Genomic DNA, 22515 nt, shown 5'->3' with positions numbered 1-22515 from the left:
TTAGATTGTATAATGCTTTAAAATGTTTTTTATGACCCTTGATTATTATTCAAATGTTGAAATTCCTGAGAAATTTATGATTTTTTTTTTCTGCACAAATAAAAGTGATAAGTTGTATTTTCTGATCAATGCAATCATTTACAAAATGGGGCATTTCTAGGGAATCAATCTGTCACTATGTTTTATCCCCATAAACTACTGTTATAGCAACAATGATCATACAACACAAAGTCTGATTAGGAATTTTAGCTGTGTATTTAAGGCGCCTCCATAAACATTAAATCTCTCTTTCATCCACACCATATACAGGAATTCTAGGCTCAAACAAAGGCTCATGAGTTTTTTCTGAGCGAGCCACTGCTAGACATTTCTGGCAGAGACTCGAATAAAAGGATTGGCCACTGAAATTTGACAGACTTAATCCTCCGCGTTACCAAAATTATTTGTAAGATGAGAGTTGTGATTCCTTTCCATCCTCCATTCCCATATTGTCGGGTTTGGATGACTTTAGTCTAGTGTAAATAGTTGCCTTAATTGGTAATCCCCTTAAGTAGCTCAAAAATTATCAAAAATCAGGAAAGAATGGTTTCTAGTTGGGCATCACTTTTGTAGATTGTTCCATTGCCTGGAAATATATAGCATACGGTAGCTATTGTGTTTTTAAGAGGTGTTTCTATATTTTTGTAGGTGTGTAATAGTAAATTACAATTTAAAAGTAAATTGATTGGCCGTAGCAGCTAGAGAACTAGGTTTATTTCATACAGCTATAATCTGATTAGTCACTTACTAAAGGTGTCAAGGCTAATTATTTCTATAAATCATTTACAAAAAGCACAATCTTATAAATAAATCCCAAATCAATGTCATACTCCAAAAGTAACACTTATCTAGACTCTGAAACTAGAAATTCTATTGGTAACAGCTAAATTTTGTAAGATCAGGGCACATGGGCATTTGCAAACTATATGTATACATGAATTGCATTGGAACAGAAAAAACATAAAAACACTAAAGATTTCCAGTAGATTTGACCCTTTTCCATTAAGATACCATAAAGATAGCTAGCAAGGACTCAGGTAGCTATTAAAATTGATGGTGATATACCAAAAAGCTTTAAAGGGAAGGTGCCGCAATTTTATATAATTTGCAAAAAAAGAGTAAGTAACAAAACATGTTGTTTCAGCAAATGTTGTACTAACCAGGATTTATGGTTTGTTTGTAATAATGTTTTAATGTAGCCACTGGGCGCTGCCATCTTGATTTGCAGATCTGTGGAGGACTCATACAGTCTGCAAATATGGCCGTCCCTGGACATAGGAGACTGCGGTCGGCTCCCGACCCCACCATGCAGCCTCATTAGCAGAGAACTGGGCACGCCCCTGTGGGCTGCACCATTCACTGCTGTAGGTGTGGCTGGGCGCCATTTTACTGTAGCCCAGTGCTATCTGCTGAGCTCCACTTTCTGCACTGTGCTTCCTGCTCCAGCTCCACTGTCCTCCTGCTCTGTCTCCGCCTCCTCACTCACACACAGCCCCAGTGATCTCCGGTAATCTGACACCTTTGCTTTTATGAGAGCTTTTATGGCTGTCTGAGGACAGTGACATATACAGCCCATAGTCTAGTGTATAATTGGGGGGGCTGGAAGTTTCACCAGTGTGGGCATATCTGTAATACTGTCTCCTGTGTGATACAGTCTGCTGAGCAGTGTATCTAATCCTCTCCTGTGTGATACAGTCTGCTGAGCCGTGTATCTAATCCTCTCCTGTGTAATACTGCCTGCTGAGCTGTGTATCTAATCCTCTCCTGTGTGATCCTGCCTGCTGAACCGTGTATCTAATCCTATCCTATGTGATACTGCCTGCTGAGTCGTGTATCTAATCCTCTCCTGTGTGATGCTGACTGCTGAGCCGTGTATCTAATCCTATCCTGTGTGATACTGTCTGCTGAGCCGTGTATCTAATCCTATCCTGTGTGATACTGTCTGCTGAGCCGTGTATCTAATCCTCTCCTGTGTGATGCTGTCTGCTGAGCCATGTATCTAATCCTCTCCTGTGTGATACTGACTGCTGAGCCGTGTATCTAATCCTCTCCTGTGTGATACTGACTGCTGAACCGCGTATCTAATCCTCTCCTGTGTGATATTGACTGCTGAACAGTGTATCTAATCCTCTCCTGTGTGATACTGTCTGCTGAGCCGTGTATCTAATCCTCTCCTGTGTGATACTGACTGCTGAACCGTGTATCTAATCCTCTCCTGTGTGATACTGACTGCTGAACCGTGTATCTAATCCTATCCTGTGTGATACTGTCTGCTGAGCCGTGTATCTAATCCTCTCCTGTGTGATACTGCTCTCCTGAAATACTCTGAGCTGCTGTCACCCTGCTGGTTTTATGTGTGATCTACATGGTGGTATTGTGTATGATCTATATGGCGGCATTGTGTGTGAATTATATGGCGGTATTATTTGTGATCTGCTAAAAGGGGACCCATTCTGGGGTGGTTCTGGCTGAGCACCTGCACACGGTTCAGGGGTAATAGGTGCAGTCAGGGGAGGGCTGGTGAGGCAGCTGAAGAGAGGGGTCTCATTTTTATCGTTACTGTATGGCTCCATTCCCCCCCAGCCTGCTTCCCAGCATCACCCCGGACTGCGCCTGTCGCCTTACTTTCACACATCGCCAGGACAGAATCTGAGGAGGGGAATGGGGTCTTTGCATGCAAAGTCTGGATCAGAACAGGCCATCAATCAGCAGAATTGTCTCCTGGATTTCTGTGCTGCTGTCTCCCTGCTCCTCCCCCATATATCTCCCTCTGTGCCCCCCATAGACCAGCGCACTGCTCTTCTGAAATACTCTGTGCTGCTGTCACCCTGCTCCTCCCCCATACATCTCCCTCTGTGCCCCCCATAGACCAGCACACTGCTCTCCTGAAATACTCTGTGCTGCTGTCACCCTGCTCCTCCCCCATACATCTCCCTCTGTGCCCCCCATAGACCAGCACACTGCTCTCCTGAAATACTCTGTGCTGCTGTCTCCCTGCTCCTTCCCCATACATCTCCCTCTGTGCCCCCCATAGACCAGCGCACTGCTCTCCTGAAATACTGTGTGCTGCTGTCACTCTGCTCCCTCCACCATATATCTCTCTCTGTGCCCCCCATAGACCAGCACACTGCTCTCCTGAAATACTCTGTGCTGCTGTCATCCTGCTCCCTCCACCATATATCTCTCTCTGTGCCCCCCATAGACCAGCACACTGCTCTCCTGAAATACTCTGTGCTGCTGTCACCCTGCTCCCAGAATCCTTGCTGCCTGCCATCCTCGGTGACCGAAGACCCCATTCCTCTCCTCAGATCCCGTCCTGGCGATGTGTGAAAGCGAGGTGACAGGGGCCTGATATATGGAGGAAGGAGCAGGGTGACAGCAGCACAGAGTATTTCAGGAGAGCAGTGTGCTGGTCTGTGGGGGGCACCCTGTTCAGTGCCAGGGATTGTACATAGAGCGCTGTGTTTTATACACATGGATGGACCGTCTTCTTGTCTGCTCCACAGAAATCCAGGACACTTTTCTGCTGATTGGTGACCTGTTCTGATCCAGACTTTACATGAAAAGACAGTCAGTAACTTTGCAGGCCCCATCAAAATGGCTGCTCACTGTGTTCCTAGATGTCATCCTCTCTTTTCCCTTAGCAAACACCCAGAAGGGGAGGAGAGGAGTGACACCACACCCATGTCAGCAGATTCCGCCCATACAGTGTCCATTTTAGGGCATGATCATATATCAAAATCAAACATCATGGACACTGTATGCTCATAATTACTGCAGGACAGTAACGTGAGCTAGTTGTACACTAGGTTTTTGTGCCAAATTTCAGTATCTGCTCCCCCTAGTGTTAACAAGTGGAAATGCCAAACTTTTTAAAATTATTTTTCATATTTTACAAAATTAAAAACAAATGATAATATTTTTTAAGAAAATGTAAACATTAATTCTTTACATTTTTTCAATTGCTGAAAATTTTTTTTGGGGATGGCACCTTCCCTTTAAGTACCAGCTAAAAGTATTCTATTTGTGACTATCATAATGGGTTTTTTTTTTCTCTCCAAATCAAAGTAATTAGCACTTTTTTTGTAAACATAACAATAATAGTGCAAAAGCATAATTAACACAATGTAACAAATAATAGTAATGTTTTATAATCATAATTTTTGTTGTATAATTTTGTAGTCTTTCATTGTTCACATATACATTATGTACAGTAACCCTTGGGATCTCCAGATCATCATTTATCCAGATTTGAGATTTATCATAAATTATTGTCATTAAAATAATCGATGCGCCCAAATATCTATAATACTACATTGTCTTTAACGTTTGGCAAATCTGATGAAAACAAAGTGCTTTGATCATTTTACAAATACAAATGCATTAGTATTCATGGCATTGAAATCAATACAGCAGCATTACAGACTACCAGAAAGATGATTTATTGTTAGCAGCATACCGTTTGTAAGGTTATCAATTTTTAATGTTGCTGTAAGAGAATAGCAATGAATTAATCATTTCAGGTACAACAAACATAAGGGATATGAGCTCCATTCTAATTAACTTTAAGATAAGTAGGGGTTATATTTATGTGTCTTTAACTTGGCTTTTTCTTTTTTTTATCTGTGGAACATGATCTGCAAATAAACACAATTAATGGTAAAATGAAAATGATTTACATAAACATACAAAAAGAAGTGAGAAGCCAAAAGTAAGGCAGAATAGTAAATCATGTGACAATACATTTACGCTCCAATGATACATATATTAGTGTGTCTGTGTCACATTATACATAACATTATATATATTACACATAGACAGGAGGTGAGCTAAAAGATTTGTCTTGTCCTAATCAGGCTGACGCAATGTGCTGAAGTGTTTAAGTGTATATTTTTTACTCTTTGGTAATTTAATTTTTCAATTTTTCCATATCATGTTCTATCATATCATGTCATATCATCTATATTTAAAAATGAATGTATGCATGTGTGTGTGTATCAGTCACACCCACTACACATAGCAACCAATCACTAAGCATCTTTCATTTCACCAGAGCTGGTTAAAAGAAGCTGAGCAACAATTTTCCTTGTAGACAGTTGTGGTAACTGAGGCCTATTATTCTTATCATTTCTATGGTGTTATCATCCTTCTGTAAAACTGGAAATAGCACAATATATTACCATGCCAACACAGACCACCCTCTGACACAGATTGCAGGGGGTGTCCAGGGGGAGCCCAGTATCACACAGGGTAGGATTAGATACACAGCTCAGGAGACAGTATCACAAAGGATAGGATTAGGTACACAGCTCAGCAAACGGTATCACACAGGACAGGATTAGATACACAGCTCAGCAAACAGTATCACACAGGATAGGATTAGATACACAGCTCAGTAGACGGTGTCACACAGGATAGGATTAGATACACAGCTCCGCAACAGGATGTGCCAAAGGAGAGGACATTTTCATTCCAAGAATTCCACTCATTCCATCTGATTTGCCTTTTGATTTTAAACGCCTCCAGTTTCCACTTTGACTGGCATTTGCAATGTCCACTAACAATGCTCAGGGACAGTCCTTGAAAGTAGTAGGGATCGATTTGCAATTTTCATGCTTTTCTCATGGTCAACTTTACATGGTCTGTTTAAGAGTTGGAACTGCCAAAAATCTGTTCATCTTTGTACTGAAAGGAAAAACCAAAAATGTTGTTTATCAAAAGGCTCTTGAAAGAGTCAAAAATAAAATACTATCAATACTTGGGTAATCATTTAGTTCTCAGCTAGTGTTATATATTTTCATCAACAAACTGGAGCAAGTTCAGAGAGGAACAACCAGAATGGTGCAAATCATGTCCTATAAGGAACGGTTACAGGATTTAGGAATGTTTAGCTTGCAAAAAAGAAGACTGAGTGGAGACTTAATGGCTGTCTACAAATATCTCAAGGGCTGTCACATTGTAGAAGGATCATCTTTATTCTCATTTGCACAAGGAAAGACTAGAAGCAATGGGATGAAACTGAATGGGAGGAGACACAGATTAGATATTAGAAAAAACTTTTTGATAGAATGATCAATGAGTGGAACAGGCTGCCATGCGAGGTGGTGAGTTCTCCTTCCATGGGAGTCTTCAAACAGAGGCTGGACAGACATCTGTCTGGGATTATTTAGTGAATCCTGCTTTGAGCAGGGGGTTGGACCAGATGACTCAGGAGGTCCCTTCCAACTCTACCATTCGATGATTCCATGATTTTAGAAAAAATAGCAGTTTTCTCACTGGCCACTATGACTAAACCTAAACTTGCACTTCATTCCTGAGTTTTCAGCTTTCTTATTATCATCACAGACAGTATAAATGGTAACACATCTATACACAGCAGATAACACAAGATTCAACATTCATTATAGGTGATGGTCACAGCTCACCTGAAAGATTTTTTCATTTTAAAAAAAACTAGGCTATAGCGCAAGGTGAGTTAATAGGCAGTTTAAAGGCAGATGATGATATCACTTTTTCATCGCTTTAATCTGTTTCTCAAGTCCTATCCATGGCATAGTCATCAATAGCATCATCCTAACTGGATGAGAGTTGTATAGTGTGGGAAATATCCTGAGTTCCCCATCCAGATGCCCACCTGCAGATTTGTTCTGACTCAAAGTGCTATTGACATGTTGAATCTTACTTGCAGTACCCCTACCACCATGGCTGCCAGTGCCACTACTACTAATCATAGCTAAGTGTTAGAATTATGCCTTCCACCTGCTATGGTCCTGTCTCTCGCTATTCCAAATGCTGACTTTTCTTATCCAATTTATCAACTGGAAGAAGTTGTTGTTAATTATCTTCCTTAACACACAGAGTGCGATGGCTTGGGGGACAGAAAAGACCGAGATGGGATTGACAGAAAAGAAAGCTCGTAATTGAAAAAATTAACTGGTATGGTGGGGATGGGGAGGAATGGGCAGTACACTGACTATAGTGTCAATTTTAAAAGTACCAACCTCCTGCTGTGATTTAGTTAAGTTATGTGCCATATGGTCCATAACACTGTCCATTTCCTCCTCTTCACAATGGCTGCTGGAGGCAAAGGAAAGCAATTGTGACCTGCAGTTGGTAGTACTATTGGTTGGCTCCAATGGTGGTAGTACTGCTGCTGTTACTTGCAGTTCCCATATTCTTTTTTGCTGAGTAATATGCTATAGGTTTATTTTTATTTTACATTGACCTGTCCATTGTTTGTCAATTTTTCTTTTACCATACATTTTTTACTATGTATAACTAACTATAGGCAGTCATTTAGTCAAAAGTTATTTTTTTTCTCTTACATCAATATTGTTGGTACGCTTCTGCATGAATGCAAAAAAGAAATCTGCAACTGAAATGCAGCAGCAAAACATTAACTCATCTGATCAGTCACTGCCAGCTCTCATGTCTCTCTCCTTATCAATTACATTTCTGAATCCTCTTTCCTTCACATTCTAATCTTCATTGCTGGCTATATCACACACTGATGTAATCTGTAAATGTGTTCACCGTTAGGGTGTAAGCATACGCTGCGGATTCTGCTGCGAATCCGCAGCGGTTTTGGTCCTGCGGATCCGCAGCAGAACTGCGGTGTACAGTACCATTAAAATCAATGGAAAATGAAAACGGCAGTGCAGACGGTGCAGACTTTTCTGTGCAGATTTGCTGCGGTTTCAAAACCGCAGCATGTCAATTCTTTGTGCGGATTCCGTAGCTGTTTGGCACCTAGTCCATGACAGGTGTCAAACCCCGGGGGAAAACCGCAGGCTAAACCACAGAAAAACTGCAGATATTACCTGCATTTTTTGACAAATCCGCACGGAAAAATCCGCAGGACAATCCGCAGCGTGTGCACACACCCTTAGAGCATGTAGAAATGTTTTGTATGAATGGTGGCAGGGAAAACACTACGTGAAATAGGTTTTTACCATGAGTTTTTAATGTATTTTAATGGTAAAAAGTTGTAAAAATGCTGAAAGAACAGACATGCTGCAGATTTGAAAAAAAATGCTTTGAAGGTTCAAGTCTGCAAGGAAAAAATAAACAGCATGTGCATGAGATTGAGGAAATCACGTTCACTTTGCTGATATGTAAAAGGATGTTTTTTTCCGTGGCAAAAATGCGCTGTGAAAATGCTGCAAAAACACTTGGCTTTTTTCCCTATTTCTTTAGCTAACATATGAGCTGTTATGTTCTTTAACTATCCGGATTCAGCACAAAACAGCTGCTGCATTCCCTACTTCTGCTTTCATAAAGGCTATAATTGTCCCTCTTGACTGGTTGTGCTATATAATTTGATGTGATAACTGCAAGGCATTATGGGGAAGTCCACCGGGATGGACACAATATCAAGTGGGACTTCTCTGGCTGATGCAATCTACTGCAATGTGTAAAATAGTGGTGGCCATTTTAGGCAATTTGATTTGCTTGGCTTTAGCAAAGACACATTTCCAACAAGACCTGATTGATGCTGATGTTTTTTCATACTTTCGTCAGTTCAGCCTTAGTCTCTGTTACTGAGCAACAAATGTCACAAATTTTACAGTGAGCATAATGATCCTATGGCATCTAAGATATACATGGATTATTGATGAAAGAAAGATGAAAGACCACCTCACTCTCTTTTGAATTAGTAAAGAGAATTAACACTCTACATGAAAATATACAAGCGACACACTCTGCCACCAGAGACACATTTGATGCTCAGACAGGCCTCACAATTTCCTTCCATAACTCTTGAATCATGACTATCTACTGCAAAACTGTGCCAGGTATTCCCGAATCTATGGAGATAATATTTCCCTGCATAACTTATTTGTTTCTGATATTACCCACGTATTTGTATCTGGATTTTTACTGTATGACGCATATATTCTGTTCATATTCAGAAGCAGAGCATGCATTATGCTATCACATATGTAAATTGCTGAGGTCTGGTTGTGACAGAAGCGTGCAATAGGGCAATGCCGCAAAAGAAATGAGTGAAGGTGAGAGTGATGGCGGTGCTCCCCTGGGATGGTTGTGTATGAACACAACACCTATGAGTCATAGAGTCCGCGACTGTAGTCACGTAAAGGGCCTGTCACACTAAGAGATATCGCTAGCAATATCGCTATAACTTGTGACGTTATAGCGATATTGCTAGCGATATCGCTGTGTCTGATACTTACCTACAACCCGCTCCCCTGCTGGTTATCGCTGATCGCGCGAGAACAGGCTGGACAGTTTCTCGTCGTCAGCTTCCTGCGGCGCTTCCTGCTGTGACGACGAGCGACGCGTGGAGCCGGGCGGGAGGACGCAGGATCGCCTGGTCTGACAGGTAAGTAGCGACCCCCGTCCCCAGCGATGTCGCTGGTGAGATCTGCCTGTGTGGCAGCTCACTAGCGACCACTTAGCGATGCACCAGCGATCCTGACCGCGTCATATCGCTGGTCGGGATCGCTGGTACATCGCTAAGTGTGACAGTACCTTTACTCAAGGAAAAATTCTTCCAGATAGTAATTCATTTTAGTGGAGAGATCACGGTACCAGGGCTGCGCTGACAGAATAGAAGAATCCTCAATGGCATAAAGTGAGAGTTTTTATTACACCAACATGTTTTGGTGCCAGACTGGTGCCTATTTCAAGATAACATTTGTTTTTTTACCTTGAAAAAGGTACCAGTCTGGCAGTGAAACCTGTTGGTGTCTTAAAAACCTTCATTTTTTACCATACAGGATTTTTTTTTCCGCAGTACCGTAATCTCTCCAATAAAGTGAATCACATATGCAAATGACACATTAACAAGGTATATCAACTTCCCATTCATTTTTTTTACTTAAATGAAGTAAAAACTTTTCAAAAAATCTATAACTAACTGCAAAGTTAACCTGAAAAGCCAGTATATTGGTCCAATGAGGAACCAAGGCATTGCCCAAATCATAGATAACCTAAGAAGATTGTAGTGTCCCAGTTCCAGCTTGTGTTTTGCGTAGGATATTTTTTTTGAGGGTACATTCATTCAGTGAAATTTGCTTTTCTGACACCGCAGTGACTATTTTGGTTTTGGAGCTGCTGTTTGTATTGATAAGTTTATGGGTTTTATTAGCTGGTAACTGCTGCCCCACGATAAATATTCATTTATTACGATTGCTATTGTAGTCTTTTATTCCTCCCTTGTTTCTCTTGGATATCGTTGTTCTCGTTTATTTTGGATATTGCTAAAAGCATTAGCATCAATGAGATTGCCCTGTGTGGGTTGTTTTCCCTGTCAGTCTACAATGTAATGTGTTTTATCTTTACAAAATGTCAATAAAAACCTTTGTAACTTGACTAAAGAAGTTAGCTGCTGATGTGCCAATCTATAAGAACATTATTTTGCATCTTCAAAGGCAAAGCAGTAAGTGAAGAACTTGAACTGCTTTAGGAAAGCCAAATAGGCATCTGCTTTGTCAAAGAAATGCGGTAATTGAATGCCTGTTGTTAGTCACCTACCGCAATACAGTATGTTTTCTACCTAGATTTCATTTGTTCTGAACATGAAGTATAGGCTGGGTGCATTTCATATTAGATCAGAGGTTACGGCTGTCATACTCCTCTTTAATTAAATCTTTAATTTTACATCTTTTTTCATGACAAGAACGTAAAGCAGAAAAATAAACTAGATAAAATCCTCTCTTGTTTAACCAAACCGCGCGTCAATGCTAATTAGTATTACAGCTCCAACAACAAATCTCGTGTATGTACATACATTCATTGTATAACCACCACAAGTCAAAATGTCACATTTTCTTAAGAAAAAAATCACCGGTGCATGAAAATGGTAATTTATAATTAATATCAGAGTTGTTTGATTTCTATGATAAATTAAAGTAAAGCCCAGTGAAGTGAGAACTTTTCGTATTACCGGTATCTACTGCACAGTAGTTATTGTGACTTCATGAGCACCTAAAGCCTCTTACACACATTGCAGTCAGTATTTTAAGCCAGAAGCAGAAGTGTGTCCTAATCTCAGAGAATGGATAATCAAGCATATTTACAAAATATAATTAAAAGATTTCTCTGGGATAGAAAAAACTAAATAACTAAAGGAAATGTCATTATAAATAAATTCTTAGCAAATCGCAACCATTTTGTCTAGGGAGGTAATGATGACTATAGAATTAAAATAGCTGTCACTTTGTTTCACTGAGAGAAACCATTCCTAGAATGTTAGGACAGGAGCCTGTTAGCATGTGCAGTAGAAAGCTCTGCCCAACATATGTACAGTGCTGTGCAAATTAATTGGGACAAAGCATTTTTTTAAGTAAAATCGTAAGTTGGATACCAGTCAGGTTACTAGTCAGTGAATCAAACCAGTTTTAACTGCTTTGAACAGGTGTGAGAGGCTACTCAAAGCAGTTAAAACTGGTTTGAATCACTGACTGGTAACCAACTTACGATTTTACTCAAAAAAAAACAAACTTTGTCCTAATTAACTTGCACAGCACTGTATTTACCAGAATGTAGATAATCATGATAGGTGGGCTGCGCTACCAGAATTGAGGAGCCTTGGAACCTTGAGAAAAGCACAGCCCACTTAATGTGATTCTCTCCATTCTGGTAAATGCACATCTGGAAGATATATCCTCCAGAAACAGGGCAGCAAAGTGGATATTCACACTTAAACAAGTGTTTTGCCTTCATACATCTCCACCAGGTGAGCGGAAACATCTCCTCATGCATATACTTTTCAAAAGGTACTACCTTATTGTGGGCGCTTATACCCCTCTCTAGAATTCTCCTTCACATGTAGGAAGATGTGCGCCACTAATACTACTGGAGATAAGAGAGGTGCTGAGATAAGAAGAGTCCACTCCAACTTTGGTGTCTCCGATCTTTTTGAATAACAATATAAGTACCACCAGATCACAGCAACATATTAATATTGTTATTGATTTGCTGTGCAGCATTTAAAGCAGCACATAACTTGAGAATGATGTCTAGATGCATTTAGAACTGGCAGCGCATAGCTTAAAATAAAAATCACTAGAAGAGTTTTAAAACCACACAGTTTCCTTTTTTAATAATATTGAATAGGGAACCTGGGCTGTCTTGAAACATGTCTAGTTGTCTGCTGCTTTATGTGCTGCACAACACGGACACTGCCAAGGTTCAACATTTACCTGAATTCTGTGCATGACCATCTCAGCCAGACTGGAGCAAGTGAATACGTGTTCATGTTATTCCTGCATAGGACGCCACTTCCATTTCAATCTATTTTCTAATATGCTTTAATTAATAATGCCCTATCCTTCCCTAACTACACTTTCTAACTGATTTACTTTTTTTCTTATAACTTCCTTTTGATGTCACTTGCATGGGTGGAGCTAATCATTGCATGCCAGGTATACTTACTTGACACACTGACAATGTGTTCTGTTGCTGACTTGTTACAAGAGATGAGCGAACTTGTTTGGAAAACCCTCGCCAATCTCAAACTGCGCATTTGCACCTTTGCACGTTTCACATTTGAATTTGGGTTCGGATTCCCTAGCCTTTTTCCCAAAAATCAGCAAAAGTCAGCCAAAGTTGGGTAAATGACTGAGTTCAATAAGGGCTCTTTCAGACATCAGTGTTTCAGGTAGCAGCACATGCTGCAAAGCGTCCCGCAGACATGCACACTGATGACACACAGATGACATCCCTGTGTCATCATTGCAACATGTACCGGCACTGCTGAACTGCGTGAACAGTACCACTGATTTCCAGGTACCGAGTGTGGAAGAAAACAGCTCACATCACTCTCCCCTGCTCACACTGCAATCAGCACAAGCAGAGGACAATGTTGAGAGTTGTATTCAACTGTTAACAGCATATTATTCACCAGTCTCCACCTGTGCTATAAAAGAATAAATAAAAAAATGACATGTGGTTCCCCTTTATTTTTAATAACCAGTGAGGCAAAGCTGACAGCTGCGGGCTGCAACACTCAGCTGTCAGCTTCAGCAAGGCTGATTAAAAAGACCAGAGTGGTCTCTACAACATATTTTTTAATTATTTAAATAAATAATTTTAAAAACTGGCATGGGTTACCCCCTATTTTTGACAACCAGCCTTGGCAAACAGATGGGGGATGGTATTCTAAGGTTGGTAAGGGTATTGGCCCCCCAGCCTAATAATAGCAGCCTGCAGCCACCCCAGAAAAGGCACATCTATTAGGTCCCAGAATTTTGCAGTGAATAAACTCAGTTCAGCTTACTGACATCAGTGCAAGTTCCATGGGAAAAGTTGTAACAGCACTCGCACTAACACCAGTGAGATAAACTGAATTCATAGGCTGTGAACTCCCAGGACCTTTCTGATGGCATCGCGAACATGAGAAATTTCTCACACTCGTAGTAATGTCAGTCAGGTCATATGAGTTCACCATGAGACACCGAGCAGCGGTAGCACATATTGCTCAGTGTCTTTGCTGGATGGCAGGCTGCATAGTTGCATCGTGCAACATTGTAGCCTGCCATCTAGATGTAGCAGAGCTAGACCCACAACAGGACAAGTGGATTATTATCTTCTCTGCAAACAGGTGAGGAATATTGTTGTTTATTATTAAAATTCTGTTACAGGACACATTGGCTTCTGTAGCTTAATTTAGATTCATTAAAATAATCTGTCATTCCTTCAATTAAAGTACATTATTCTGCAAAACTGTCTACATTTCTGTTTTTTTCAGTCAAGAAGGGGGTGCAGAGTGTACATTAATGAGAAAAAAAAATCAACTTTTTTGAATTTACCAAATGGCTGCAATGAAACAAAGAGTGAAAAATTTTAAGGTGTCCGAATACTTTCCGCACCCACTGTATCTTTCTGACTAATATATATAATTCAGTTAGATATTTATTAGAATTCCACAGTAAAGATTAAATTCCTTTGCTCCTTAGCCCCTTTCCCTGTGCAATGTATTTTATATTGTATTAAATATTAACTGCATAATTCTAATAAATATAACATTTTTATATTTATGTATTAGCCTGCATATTTCCTTATATTTAGTATAGGTTTATACATAGTTTTTCTAAGGTAGCAGATAATACCATATTTTGCGGGCTATAAGATGCACTGGACCATAAGATGCACCCCAAATTTTGGGATGGAAAATAATAAAAAAAAAATTAAATAAAATGATGGTGCGTCTTATAATCTGTTTTAACGGTAGCTTACAAGGGGCTGTTGCGGCAAAAGTGGGGTGATGCTGCAGGCCCTGTGATCTCATAAGATATCAGTGCTGGTGAGCGGAGTTCCTTTCTCCGATGATTTCCATGCAGTAGGCTTCAGGAAAATGGTCTTCAGAGGTGGCACACATGCAGATTGGGATCTCGGGAAGCATAGTATCACCCCAATCCTTCTGTCGCCAGCCTCCTGAAGCAGTGACCCTGTCTCCCGTGACCCCACTTCACCGCAGCTGCCCTCCTTCCTCGGTAAACTACATGCGGATTACTAAAGGCACCACAGAATTCCCCAAAAATTTATTTGGGAAAAACTGTGTCTTATAATCCAAAAAATACGGTAACTCAAATATGAGCTTTTTTGCCTTTCTATATGTCTGACTAGTCTATCGTGGCTCAGTCCATGGCAGCTTTTACAGTGTATTTTTCAGTTTGTGGATGGATTGCACAGCATATATCAGCTGTTATGTTCATTTAATTGTGTTCTCCAGTTATCTATGCACAATAAGAATTGTGTCTTTTTGCTACATTTTCGGTGTGCCTCTATTATGCGCATATGTTTTTTTGTTTGTTTGCTTTTTGAGAGTTTGTTATGGGGTTCTTTCCATTAAGTAGAATGAGACACTGTAGGGTCCTTGGTATTTATATTTAAATTAGTTGACGATATGACTAGAATAGCTAAACTAAGTAAAGAAATGAAAAATTGCAAAAAAAAAAATCTTCAAGCGCAATGGCTGAGCGTAAAAAAAGAGCTGTCATAAGAATAGTTCTTTTGAGGATATCCATGGAAAGGCAAATCAAGAGTCATCTGTGTTTGGCAGGACAAATATATTCTTGTTGCCAGCCTCAAAAAGGTAAATTAACAACCTTGCAAGGTAGAGTTAGATGACAGTTTAAACAACAAACCAACCTCAGTTGTTCAGAAGATTGCTTGAATCAGTCTTGTATGATAGAATTGCTGCAGAAAAACCACTATTCTAGAATGAATGGATCCAACAGCAATCCATCTGCAAAAAAAGTAGAACAGACACAACTTGTATATTCATTTTTAAAAAACGATTTCCATTGAAATCTATGGAAAAGGGATCAGTTAATAATTACCCATTTGTTTTCTTCCGTTTGAAACTGATTCAGTAAGCAAAAAACGGATCCTCTTCAAATGAAAAAGAAACAGATTACTGAATAACAGATCCATTTTAAATAGACTAATGTTAAAAAAACAGATCCAGCTGAAATTAGTTTTTTAAAACTGCCAATGGATTGCTCCTTGATTTGTTCTAGCGGATGGTTACTGGACATGTGAACATAGCCTTAGACCAGTGGAAATTTGTCCTTTGGTCTAGCACTAACCATTATGAATTTTTGATATATACAAAACATGTATTTATGATTTCCATTGTGAAACAGGAGTTGTGATGGCGGGAGAGTGCATTAACACTGCAGCTGCATGGCTGCAACAGCATTCTGAAGTAACACTTAGCTGAAACATTGTTTTTCAATAGGGCATTGATCCAAAATAAACCTCCAGGCTATGTAGGAGCTACTTGACAAAAAAAGGAAAGTGATAGATGACCTGGCCTTTACAGTTTACTGATGTAAACCCAGGAGACAGGAATGTCAAGGAAAAGCAGTTAAAATAGTGCTCAGTATGCATACTGTTGGTATTGTATTCCTATCTCACATAGAGATGTCAATACTGAAGCAAGCATTAACTTATTCCTTCTTATTTTTGCTCATTTGTTTTTTCCCCTCTTTCAATAACCATAAGATATTCATCAATATATGAGGGTTTGTTTTTTGCATGACATGTTGTAGGTTGAAATTACACCTTCAATTTTACAATATGATCTACTGAGAAACAGGGGAAAAATGTAAAGAGAGAAGAAATGGTGAAAAAAAGCAATTATGCCATTGGCTTTCGGGGGCTTTGTTTCAACAACATTCATTGTGCAGAAGTGATTAGCGAGCGCTAAAATGCTCGGGCGCTCATTACTCGAGTTGAGCAAATGGTAATGCTCGGGTGCTTGATCCAAGAAATGAGTATAATGGAAGTCCATGGGAACCTCAATCACTTTTACAGCTCCCCTCTCCCCATGGAAGGACTGGAGGGTTCTAATAAATGGAAACAGTGCTGAAATTGCCTAGGAACAACATGGGGAAAAACCCCTGAAAGTATCTCTGAATCCTAGGTCACAGCAGGGAAAAATGTTATCAGAGTATGATGCCAGAGTAGGACTGATAATACAACATACAAAACCAAACTTAAAATGGATTTTACTACAAAAATTGTTAGGAAACATTCTTTCCAGGATAATAACTTGTATACAAGGCAAAATAAATAGGCGAAAAAAAATGTTCCTCCACACCTTGGGCTATATTCACACGTAATGTTTTTGCTGCATTTTTGAACATTTGCATTGCTTTCAATGGTGAAAGAAAACATACCCCCAGGAAATGTAATTTTAACATTTTACTATCTTATTTGGCCATGTGGTGTGTAAGACATGAGACATGATAATATATAATATAATAATTAATAATTTTTATTTATATAGCGCCAACATATTCCGCAGCACTTTACAATTAAGCGGGGACATGTACAGACAATAAATTCAATACAAGTTAAGACAATTCAAACAGTGACATTAGGAGTGAGGTCCCTGCTCGCAAGCTTACAATCTACAAGGAAATGGGGGGACACAGTAGGTGAGAAATGCTTGTTAATTCAGGTCTGGCAATTATAATAGGGATTTTCATATAAAGCTGCATGATCCGGTCATCAGCCCGTGTGTTTAAGTGCAATAGACAAGTATCAAGTGCAGTTATCGTGTGCATGAAGGGTGTGGAGACAGATGAATAGTAGGGTGCAGATTCAGAATAATATTTGGAAGGAGAGAACAGGGCAAAGTTAGCTTGCTGAGTAGTTGATGTGGTAGGCTTGTTTGAAGAGATGGGTTTTCAAAGCGCGCTTGAATAGGTCAGGGCTAGGTATCAGTCTGATCGTCTGGGGAAGTGCATTCCAGAGAGCTGGAGCAGCACGAGAGAAGTCTTGGAGACGGAGGTGCGAGGTTCGGATTACGGGGGATGTTAGTCTTAGGTCATTTGTAGAACGGAGGGCACGTGTAGGGCGATAGACAGAGATGAGAGAGGAGATATAAGGCGGTGCAGAACAGTGGAGAGCTTTGTGGGTGAGAGAGATGAGTTTATACTGGACCCTGTAGCGAATAGGTAGCCAGTGTAATGACTGGAACAAGATGGAGGCATCGGTGAAGCGGCTGGACAGAAATATGACCCTGGCTGCCGCATTCAAGATGGATTGGAGAGGAGAAAGTTTGGTAAGAGGGAGACCGATCAGAAGAGAGTTGCAGTAGTCCAGACGAGAATGAATAAGAGCGACAGTAAGAGTCTTAGCAGTTTCAAAGGTGAGAAAAGGTCGGATTCTGGAGATGTTTTTAAGATGCCGGTGACAAGAGCGACTGAGTGATCGGATGTACGGAGTAAAGGAAAGTTCAGTGTCGAATATGACCCCAAGACAGTGGGCATGCTGCTTGGGAGTTATGGCTGAACCCTCCAGGGTTATTTCGATGTTAGGTAGAGTGAGGTTAGTAGAGGGGAGAAACACAAGAAGTTCAGTTTTAGAGAGATTTAGTTTCAGATAGAGGGAGGACATGATGCTAGAGACAGCAGACAGACAATCCTTGGTATTTTGAATTAGGGTAGGGGTGATGTCAGGGGAAGAAGTGTATAATTGGGTGTCATCAGCATAGAGATGATACTGGAACCCAAATCTGCTGATTGTTTGTCCAATAGGGGCAGTGTATAAAGAGAAGAGGAGGGGGCCTAGGACTGAGCCCTGCGGGACCCCGATAGTAAGGGGATGAGAAGAGGAAGAGGAGCCGGAAAAAGATACAGTGAAGGAGCGGTCAGAGAGGTAGGAGGAGAACCAGGAGAGGGCTGTGTCCTTGAGGCCTATAGAGGGGAGCATAGTGAGGAGGAGCTGGTGATCCACAGTGTCAAATGCGGCAGAGAGATCCAGGAGAATCAGCAGGGAGCAATGACCTTTCGATTTAGCTGTTATTAAATCATTAGAGACTTTAGTGAGGGCAGTTTCAGTAGAGTGTAAAGAGCGGAAACCAGATTGTAAGGGGTCGAGAAGAGAGTTATCCGAGAGATAGCGGATTAGACGGGAGTGGACCAGGCGTTCCAGGAGTTTAGAGATGAAGGGAAGGTTAGAGACAGGTCTGTAGTTAGCAGTGCAGTTCTGGTCCAGGGATGGCTTTTTAAGTAAAGGGGTTATGATGGCATGTTTAATTGAGGAGGGAAATATACCTGAAGAAAGAGAGAGGTTAAATATTTTAGTCAGGTGAGTGGTGACCACTGGTGAGAGAGACTGCAGGAGCTGTGAAGGAATAGGGTCACTGTTGCAGGTTGTAGGCCGAGCAGAAGCGAGGAGCTTGGAAACTTCTTCTTCTGAAACAGGCTCAAAGATGTCTAGTGAGCTTGAGGTGCGGCAGGGAAGGGGATCCAGGCACTGAGGAGATAGGGCTGAGATATCCTGATGGATGTGGTTGATTTTTTCTAGGAAATAAGTGGCCAGATCCTCACCGCTGAGGTTGGTGATGGGGGCCTGTACTTTAGGTTTCAGGAGGGAGTTTAAGGTTTCAAAAAGTCGTCTTGGGTTGTTGGATAGTGAGGTGATGAGGGTGGTGAAGTAGGATTGTTTGGCCAGATGAAGGGCAGAGTTATAGGTTTTGAGCATGAACTTATAGTGGATGAAGTCTTCTGCTAAGAGAGATTTTCTCCACTGCCGCTCTGCACACCTCGAGCAGCGCTGAAGAAAGCGTGTTTGCGTTGTGTGCCAGGGCTGCCATTGTCTGTGTCGGGTCTTTCTGCGTATAGAAGGTGCTGCTTCATCTAGGGCATTCTTCAGTGTATTATTGAAGTGTGACAATGCTATGTCTGGACAGGAGAGGGTGGAGATGGGGGCTAAAGATGTGTGGAGATTGTCCCTAAGCTGTTGGGTATTAATGGTACGTGTATTCCGATAAGTGTGGTAAGTGGGGGTGTCCCGGGTGAGGAGACAATTCTTGACAGAGAAGGAAAGAAGGTTGTGGTCCGAGAGCGGGAGAGGTGAATTAGTAAAGTCGTGCAGCGAGCCGGGACTGGAGAAAACCAGGTCCAGAGTATTCCCGTCCTCATGTGTAGGAGAATTAGTAAACTGTGAGAGGCCGAATGAAGAAGTTAGAAAAAGAAGATGAGAGGCAGACTGGGAGAGCGGATCATTGATGGGGATGTTAAAGTCTCCCATGATGAGGGTGGGGATGTCACAGGATAGAAAGTGAGTAAGCCAGGTGGTGAAGTGGTCTAGAAACTGGCGGGAGGAGCCTGGAGGGCGATAAACGACCGCCACTCGTAAGGAGAAGGGCTTAAAGAGTCTGACGGCGTGGACTTCAAAGGAAGGAAATGTAAGTGAGGGAACCGGGGGGGATGACCTGGAAAGCATATTGTGATGAAAGGAGCAAACCAACACCTCCACCCTGTCTGTTCTCAGGTCTGGGGGTATGTGAAAATTTCAGCCCACCAAACGAGAGAGCGGCAGCAGCGGTGGTGTCTGAATGCTGGATCCAGGTTTCTGTAATAGCCAGAAGGTTAAGGGAATTAGAGAGAAAAAGATAGTGAATGTAAGTCAGTTTGTTACACACAGACCGTGCATTCCAGAGAGCACATTGGAAAGTGAGAGGAGAAGGCATGCACTGAATGTTAATAAGATTAGCAGGGTTTCTATATGCAGCTGGAGGAGAGTAACGTATGCTGGTGGAGGGAGGCCCAGGGTTGGGGGAGATGTCACCTGCAACTATTAAAAGGAGAAAAAACAGAAAAAGCAGGTGGTGGGATGATTTGTATGAACGTTTTGAGTGCTGCATGGAGGTTTTGGATGGTTTGGTGTGGGTAAGAAATGTCAATAGAGCCTCAGAGTTAAACATGGGAGAGGGGAAAAGGGAGGGGTGGATATGCAGAGAGTGCACAGAATGTGTAAAAGGGCAGGCGAGTTGTTAAAAAGCAGAAGTGAAGACAAATAAGCAGCAGGTTGATATGATCAATGCATATGTAGTACGACTGACCAAGAAGCAAGCGTGCATGAAAAACTTATGCACCTTACCTGTCTCCTGCCCTGTCCAACTGCATTGTCTAACTGCAAAACACTTGATCCTGTTGCACTTAATATCTGTTGCACGCGTGCTATCCCAGCCAGAGCTAAATATATGAAATGAAATGTCTGCTAGCTTCAGCCACCAAAAGGCCACAATCAGTAATTAACCAATTAGCACAAGGCCAGAGCAGGCATTACTATGCAGGGTAAATAACTAACGCTGGACACGGCCATCAAACAGAGAAAGGGAAAAAAAAAAAACTTTCTACACTTCAAAGCAGAAACCAAATAGATAAAAAATAAAGACCCACCACAGGAGTGATGGAATGAAATACCATAAAAATATCTGGCAATATATGATGCAGTTCACACTTGTCAGACAGCACACATGGATGATGGAATGAAATACCATGAAAATATCTGGCAATATATGATGCAGTTCACACTTGTCAGACAGCATACATGGATGATGGAGTGAAATACCATGAAAATATCTGGCAATATATGATGCAGTTCACACTTGTCAGACAGCATACATGGATGATGGAATGAAATACCATGAAAATATCTGGCAATATATGATGCAGTTCACACTTGTCAGACAGCATACATGGATGATGGAATGAAATACCATGAAAATATCTGGCAATATATGATGCAGTTCACACTTGTCAGACAGCATACATGGATGATGGAATGAAATACCTGTGTGAAGAAGAGAAGAGAGGAACATCAGCTTCAATGCATTGTCTAACTGCTAGAGTTGAGCGATACCGTCCGATACTTCAAAGTATCGTATCGGATGGTATCGGCCGATCTTTAAAAAAAGTATCGGTATCGCCGATTCCGATACCGGAAGTCCCATTCAAGTCTATGGGACTTCCGGTATCGGAATAAGAAAAACCCTTTCCTGCCCTTGTACAGCCTCTCTGGGGTCTGTACGGGCCTTTCGGGGGGCTGTGCCGGCCTGCCAGGGGGTCTGTGCAGGCTCCGGTGGTCTGTGCCGGCCTGCCGGTGGTCTGTGCAGGCTCCGGGGGGCTGTGCCGGCCTGCCGGGGGGCTGTGCCGGCCTGCCGGGGGTCTGTGCAGGCCTGCCGGTGGTCTGTGCAGGCTCCGGGGGTCTGTGCAGGCATCGTCCGATGGGACTACAAGTCCCATCGGGCGATGCCTGCTACCATGACAGTGATTGACACATTAGCCAATGATGGGACAGTAGTAGTCCCATCATCCGGCTAATGTGTTAAATGTAAAAAAAAAAAAAAAAAAAAAATTACATGCTACATACATACAACATGCATACTACATACATGCTACATTCATACTACATACTACATACATGCTACATTCATACTACATAAATACTACATGCAACATACATACTACATATATACTACATGCATGCTACATACATACTGCATGCTACATACATACCACATATATACTACATATATACTACATGCATGCTACATGCATGCTACATGCTACATACATAACACATATATACTACATACATACTACATACATACTACATGCTACATACATACCATATACATACTACATGCATGCTACATACATACTACATGCATGCTACATACATACTACATGCTACATACTACATATATACTACATGCTACATACATACTACATGCTACATACATACTACATGCATGCTACATACTACATGCTACATACATACTACATACATACTACATACATACCACATATATACTACATACATACAATACATACATAGACATACAGTACATATAACATAGAGTAACATACTTACCAATACTTGTCACATTGTTCCCCGAAGCCATTGTCTTTTCCGGGATAAATATTAACATAACAAACCACAAAAATACTCACCCACGATCCGAAGCAGTCCACGAGTGTGTCCCACGACGATCTTGGGTAGAGAACTGCAGCATCAGATGATGCTGCCGTTCTCTACGGGCTGCAGGAATCCAATGACGGAAGGTAGGTATCCTTCCGCACTGTATTCCTCCGCCACTTAAAAAAAAAAAAAAGTCCCTAGTCTCACTTTATGCCATTGCTGTGTGGGAAATTCCCACGCAGCAATGGCATAAAGTGAGACTAGGGACTTTTTTTTTTTTAA

This window comes from Dendrobates tinctorius, unplaced genomic scaffold, assembly GCF_039654945.1.
Source record: "Dendrobates tinctorius isolate UK_male_01 unplaced genomic scaffold, ASM3965494v1 ptg000079l, whole genome shotgun sequence".
Taxonomy (NCBI): Eukaryota; Metazoa; Chordata; class Amphibia; order Anura; family Dendrobatidae; genus Dendrobates; species Dendrobates tinctorius.
Note: the sequence above shows the minus strand (reverse complement) of the source record.